Below are 7,479 nucleotides of genomic sequence, written 5' to 3' on the forward strand. Positions count from 1 at the left end.
GCTCGGAATTGGAAAACAAACATTCCATACTCTCAGTTTCATCGCATTAAACGTAATTGCAGTAACGAACAGGATTGCAATAATCAACTAACAACATATGCCACAAGATTCAAGGAAAGGAGATATCCAGAACGTGTGATAAGTGAAGCATTGGAGAAGACGGCCAATGTACAAAGAACGGATCTATTCAACAAACAAACACAAAAGAAATCTGACAACTTCACTCCGTTCATTACCACATTTAGCAACCAAGAACGCATTATCAAAAAATCCATCAACAAACACTGGAACATCCTACTAATGGATCCAATACTAAAAGATATTCTTCCACCAAAACCAGACATTGTATTTCGGAAAACCAGCAGCCTAAAAGATATTTTGGCTCCAAGTCATTTACAAAACAAGAACAAACCTGGGAATAGCACATTTATTAACTGCAAAGGATGCTATAAATGTGGAAACTGCAATATCTGCAAATATCTTCACCCAAATAGGAAAAAATTCACTAACCACGACAGCACCAAAGACTACAGCATTAAGGATTTCCTAAATTGCAACTCGACTATGGTAATATACCTGCTGGAGTGTACATGTGGACTAAAGTACGTCGGAAAGACGAAACGAGTCCTCAAGCTACGAATCCAAGAGCATATTAGGAATATCAAGAATAAGGTAGACAACCATACCGTTTCCAAACATTTCACAGAAAAACACAAATCAAACCCGGAAGACATCTCATTTAAAGCAATTGAACTGGTAAAACTCGGGGAAAGAGGAGGTGATGTCCTAAACAAGTTGTCGAGACGGGAAATGTTCTGGATATATGAACTCAAGACCCTATCCCCATTAGGACTGAATGAGGTGTTTGAAATTGCCCCTTTCCTCTGATGCTTCATTCCCCACATATTCTTTTATCACCTTTTATCACCTTTTATCTCCTTTTTTATTCATTACTCTCCTTGATATATAATTAAGTATGAAATTGGTTTCTTATATATTTATATTTAGTCGAGGCTTTAAGTCATAAGCCATTTCTATGGTCTTTTCCAGCTAAAAATTTTTTTTCAATGGACGATACCAAAAACAAATATGAGAAGTACCACAAGACGTCCACAAGCGATGTACAAGACTGACTTTACGGACACATCTAAAACTATGGACTTTTTTTAAAACGACTAAGAAAGAATGAATCCATATGACTGTATCGGAAAGGAATTTTTTATTAAGAAAAAATGAGTCCAGATTTTACATATACATTATATATAATTATTAACAATTATTTTTAATAACATCCATTTGCACTCAAAATAAATTAACAATCAATACAGCACTACCACTTTAAATCAAAATGATATATTCCAGGGCACTGTCACTTTAAACCTTTACCACTCACGTGAGATATATATTTATGTATTTACACATATATACATGCATGTGTACATATACATACATATAATCCACGACACTTTGCACATGTAGCGAACCACAAGACTAACTGGTTGATCTTAATGGTCTCGCTAAGTACACTCTGTAGTAATCTGGCTATGCGCTCCATAGCGCTATTAAACTGCGGTGCGTTCCACCATAATTGACATGTACTTTCCTCACTTCCACATCTCTTGCGGAAGTGACGTCATCGACATGGCGGTGCGTTCCACCGCTATGTCCTATTCTCCACCAACTTAATGGCGGTGCGTTCCACCGCCCTAATGCACTCACTTCCGTGTTTCCCACGGATGTGAAGTGAGTGCTGTGGCGGTGCAAGCCACCGCTATCCTCTTTCTCTTCTTCCCCACTTGTCCCAGCACATTACTGGTTCACCTTCCGATCCACTCCTTACACAGTGAATAATTCACCATTTAAAAGTACACAACGCCGGCCGGAAATGACGCATGCGTTCCACATGCGTTCCACCACCATTTCCGACGGCAATAGACGTTAATTCACTTTCTAATCATGTTTTCTATAAAAATTTTGGTTCTTCTTTACTCTACTTATAATTTTATTTAATTTTCACTGTTTTGAGTGCATATTAGATTATAGATATACTGTTTTCCAATAAAATTAATGACAATCACAGGAAGTGATGTCATTACCAATTTCCTCCTTCTGGGCATAAATAGAGCAAAACTTGCTCAGTGTGGTCATCCCCTTGATGAAGTCCTGTGCTGACGGACGAAACGCGTTGGGAGTACCTGCAGACATCTCCTCTTTATGGACAGATAAGCCTAAAATAATTTTAAATCCTGTACGCATGCATTTCAGTCATTTACATGGACAGATAAACCTGATATAATTTTTTATCCTGTACGCATGCTATACAGCTATTTTTATGTGTGTTTTTATGTGATTATGTTATTAAATTTTTTGTATTTTTAATATATATACTGCTCAGGCTGCAAATTTATATTCTGTGGGAATAAGCTAGTTCCCTAATTAGGCCTGTGAAACTAAGCAGTAACATAATACGTAACATAAACGGTACACACTATGTTACTTTTCTTCTGTTTTATCCGCATGTTCTTAATCCACAAAAAGAGTACTGCTTGAGTCAAGTCTCTACCTACCAGATAAGTGTTTTTAAACCGATCCTTATCATCCGTTTCTCTATACCTTCATTTTCCCTGATTTTAAAAATCACACTCTTGGGCGCTTGTTTTCACCATTTATATATATATATATATATATATATATATATATATATATATATATATATATATAATGTATATATATATATATATATATAAATAGAAATGGATTCTCGTGGGAGCCAATATGCCTTTTGTATGACAATAATTAAAAGTTTTTATTGTACAGAAACAAACGATATTTATCCTAAGCGTTCGTTATTGACACAACCTTCTAAAAATTCATATAAAACAATATTACAATCTTATACATAAATTACAGTTTGATGTGAGGATTTTACAGCCAGGTGATCACAGTCAGAACTCGAAATGGATGTATCTCCAACCAGATGTTTGTGATAAGGACTTTGTTAACCAGACGTTGCAAAACCCAACGCGTTTCGTCCGTTAGGACTTCATCAGGGGTTTGGAATCTGGATAGTTACAAATGGAAATATATAAATCATATAGTCTTCATTAATAAGACATATTATTATCCAGGTAAGTATTCCATTGAAATCTATTGTGGATTAACATACATACCAGTTCTTATAGTAGGAGTGATTACCATTGATTAGAAAGGTTTAGAATATCCAATGATTACATCCAATCACATATTCAATTCGATAAATATAATATCTGAAACATTATCGTTATAATAATCAATAAACATTATCCTTATACAAATGATAAAAGGTGCGTACTTCCGCCGGAACCGGAAGTGCGGTGCGTTGACACGCACGCGAGAGTGGAACGCATGTAGCGTTCAGATTTTGTCCCCTCTTATTTTTATAATGTCAGGAAGCAGAATTGATGTTAGTTAACCAGTAAGAATGGCATTCCACATAGTACTATGAGGTCTTAACACATTACTAACTAATAATAAATTAATTAATCAGCCAGCAGGAAGTGATGTAATATCAAGGGAGCTATAAAGGGATGCCCCTATATTGCCTCTCATTCTGTAGTTGGTATTCAGTGAGGTTGCACTTGTTCCTGTAAAAAGTAAGTTTGAGTACTATAATTGTATATTTGGAACTTAGTTATTGGATGGTCTTTTTGAAAATTTATTAGATGAATGGATTCCTTAATTGAAGAGTAACTACTTAATTTTAATATGATTGTAATATACTGATTTAGTTTTACTTGTCCACAGGGAATAGTATCATTCAGGATTTGAAATTTTTCCTAAGTCCTCTTTTTGGTGACATGTATAAACAGAGGTAGACTATAAGGTTCCACCATTCTTGATTGAAAATAGGTAAGAACCAGACTAATTTAGTGCAAATATTGAATACCATATGAGGTTAAGTATTTCAGATGTTAAAAAGTTCTTCTTGCTGGTTATAAATTACAGCTGTGAACTTAATTGGCTCTCTAATGATTGATTGAATATACCACTCCCCATTGCATGTTAGATTAAAGACATCATTTAGGGGATCTGTTAGGTAACCAGTAAGAATGGCATTCCACATAGTACTATGAGGTCTTAACACATCACTAACTAATAATAAATTAATTAATCAGCCAGCAGGAAGTTATGTAATATCAAGGGAGCTATAAAGCGATGTCCTTATATTGCCTCTCATTCTGTAGTTGGGATTCAGTGGGGTTGCACTTGTTCCTGTAAAAAGTAAGTTTGAGTACTATAATTGTATATTTGGAACTTAGTTATTGGATGGTCTTTTTGAAAATTTATTAGATGAATGGATTCCTTAATTTAAGAGTAACTACTTAATTTTAGTATGATTGTAATATACTGATTTAGATTTACTTGTCCACAGGGAATAGCTTCGTTCAGGATTTGAAATTTTCTTAAGTTCTCTGTTTGGTGACATGTATAAACAGAGGTAGACTATAAGGTTCCACCATTCTTGATTGAAAATAGGTAAGAACCAGACTAATTTAGTGCAAATATTAAATACCATATGATGTTAAGATTAGTATTTCAGATGTTAAAAAGTTCTTCTTGCTGGTTATAAATTACAGCTGTGAACTTAATTGGCTCTCTAATGATTGATTGAATATACCACTCCCCATTGCATGTTAGATTAAAGACATCATTTATTAATTAGTTTGGGATAAAAAAGTTCTTCTATTTGAATCACCTTAAATACCTTACATTAAATACTGACATCAGCATGGTTTCTTATAATCAATTGAGGAAGTTGTTGTTATATCTTCTCTGATTTGTTGGTAGCATCTGTTATTTTAATGGTAAACAGGATGTTACAGGAACATTTCCTATTAACAATCATTTGAGTGACAAAAAACTAATTTATCTTTATCCCTTTTAGGGAACGTAACATCATCTAATTTCAACCAAATTTATATATTTTTTTTTGAAGTCTATCTAGGTATGTATTGTACAATGAGTTGTAATGTGGATATAATTGTGTGTATATTGTGAATTTGAAGTTTTACGTGGACTTTAATTGGAGTGTTCTATAACTATTGGTAGTTTCTGATACTTGTAGACCCTTCCCTTTGTATCATTTCCATCAGCTGAATTGATGTTGATTATGTGGATAAATACGGAGCTATTTGATTTATATTGACATTCATAATATTCTTTCGACTTTCCCTCCCTTTTCTCTTCTTTTGACTCTCCCTCCCTCTTCCTTTTATCATTTGTATAAGGATAATGTTTATTGATTATTATAACGATAATGTTTCAGATATTATATTTATCGAATTGAATATGTGATTGGATGTAATCATTGGATATTCTAAACCTTTCTAATCAATGGTAATCACTCCTACTATAAGAACTGGTATGTATGTTAATCCACAATAGATTTCAATGGAATACTTACCTGGATAATAATATGTCTTATTAATGAAGACTATATGATTTATATATTTCCATTTGTAACTATCCAGATTCCAAACCCCTGATGAAGTCCTAACGGACGAAACGCGTTGGGTTTTGCAACGTCTGGTTAACAAAGTCCTTATCACAAACATCTGGTTGGAGATACATCCATTTCGAGTTCTGACTGTGATCACCTGGCTGTAAAATCCTCACATCCAACTGTAATTTATGTATAAGATTGTAATATTGTTTTATATGAATTTTTAGAAGGTTGTGTCAATAACGAACGCTTAGGATAAATATCGTTTGTTTCTGTACAATAAAAACTTTTAATTATTGTCATACAAAAGGCATATTGGCTCCCACGAGAATCCATTTCTATTTGTAATCTACTTTTAATACCTTATCTGACAGAGGGTATTTCTTGTTGGTTTGAGACTAGAGGTATAGCGCAAGATATTAGGGTTGATTTTTTGTTTTGTAATATATATATATATATATATATATATATTGGCAAAATGACAGAGTGGACACTGAATTAACACTGCCTTACTGTCAGCAGCTGTACTTTTGCTGCTTTGCGGTGGTGGTGTCAGGGTGCAATCAGCTGCTCCCGGCTGGCCTTGAGTCCCACTCTCCCTTCGGCCTCCCAACTTCATTGATGGCGCAGTGCCCGGAGTCTTACTGACTCCGCTAAGGACCATGGGAGGAGGAGCTGCTGCGGCCGGACATGCGCAGTAGCCCTCCTCCCGGAGCGGCGGCCATCTTTGTAAGGGGCAGCCCGGCAGCAGCCGCTGCTGGAATACCCACACTGCCCCTGAGTAGCGCCGCTGCGCCGGCGCCGTAAAACAGTTAAACGCCATACGCACAGCCAGGTAAATTTTTCGCCCTCACCCGCTCCATCCTCCGGCGCTACCGCAGGCAGCTCTGCTCTAATAATGGAAGAGCAGAGACGCCGACAGCGGCGAACAGCGGGCGCCCCCCCCCCCCTCACTAGCAAATTATAGCTAAATCAACAACTAGGGAAAGGCAGATGCCCTAGGCAATTGCCTAGTCTGCCTATAGCTAGGGCCGGCTCTGTGTGCAGGAGAGTTGCACAAACAGAAGTTTGTGCAGTCTCTGCACAGGCCAGAATTTAATCTTCCAGTGTGATGATTGGGGCTGGAGCTGACGTCAGAAACTCTCCCTTCAAACGACTGGTCCCTCCTGCATTTCTCTGGACACTCCTTAAAAAAGCGTGCGTGACATCATGACGTTATGCAGCACCACTGAAACAGGCAGAGCAGAGGTGACAGGCAGCCAGAAGCGTTCAAAGAAGGTGTGAGAAGATTGAGAACCTGCTGTGAAATTATACTACATATGGATGAGAATTATTCCACTTCATGACAAAAGGGATTTTGGACCTTTTTCCATTCTCACAGTCAATTGGAGTAAGGACTTTTCTTGAAACATTTAAATGATATGCGCCATTGTGAGAAAAAATATCTATATCTGTTGTGATTATTGTGGTGAATTTGTGAGGCACCATCTTTTCTCATAGGCCACTATTCATAGCTAGCGCATCCGTGATCAATTTTTGTTTTGTATTACAAAAATATATATCCCCAGCGCAAGCTAGAGCGAATAGAAACAATATCACAAGAATGGTATTTATTTTTTATTTTTAAAAGGGTATAGCAAAACTTATATCTAGTCAAGGTCTTAAAAAGGTACTATGCCTATTACCGGTAAACATACAAACAAATGACATACAACAAAAAACATAAAACATATACTGAGATGATGCCCGAATTGGGTATATGTAAAGGCTTTGTTCCTGACTGTTTGCGTCCAGATAGAAGGTTTGGCACCTGTGGTGGAAAGTTTGGTGCCCTTTATACACAGGGGGTGCACAATCTGCGGCTTACTCCCTCTGGTTCCAACTTCACTTCTATAATATGGTTGCTAATATAATTTCTTTTGGCTGCATAAGATATCTATAAATATGGACGACTCCGGCGTGTGTGGAAGATGTGACCGCTTCTCCCTCCTCTCCGC

At 36.5% G+C, this 7,479-nt stretch overlaps 2 long non-coding RNA genes across 2 annotated transcripts; one reads left to right on the plus strand and one right to left on the minus strand.

Moving 5' to 3' along the window:
• Window positions 1-2,780: 2,780 nt before the first annotated feature.
• On the minus strand, window positions 2,781-3,250 carry LOC135058036 (uncharacterized). The gene is made up of 2 exons (XR_010244552.1): window positions 3,171-3,250; window positions 2,781-3,061 (listed from the first exon to the last, which is right to left on the minus strand). It is a non-coding gene; the product is annotated as an uncharacterized LOC135058036 (long non-coding RNA).
• A 1,172-nt stretch (window positions 3,251-4,422) lies between these two features.
• Window positions 4,423-5,713, plus strand: LOC135058037 (uncharacterized). The gene is made up of 4 exons (XR_010244553.1): window positions 4,423-4,515; window positions 4,925-4,984; window positions 5,306-5,401; window positions 5,511-5,713. It is a non-coding gene; the product is annotated as an uncharacterized LOC135058037 (long non-coding RNA).
• The last annotated feature ends 1,766 nt before the right edge of the window (window positions 5,714-7,479 follow it).

This window comes from Pseudophryne corroboree, chromosome 3 (assembly GCF_028390025.1).
Source record: "Pseudophryne corroboree isolate aPseCor3 chromosome 3, aPseCor3.hap2, whole genome shotgun sequence".
NCBI lineage: Eukaryota > Metazoa > Chordata > Amphibia > Anura > Myobatrachidae > Pseudophryne > Pseudophryne corroboree.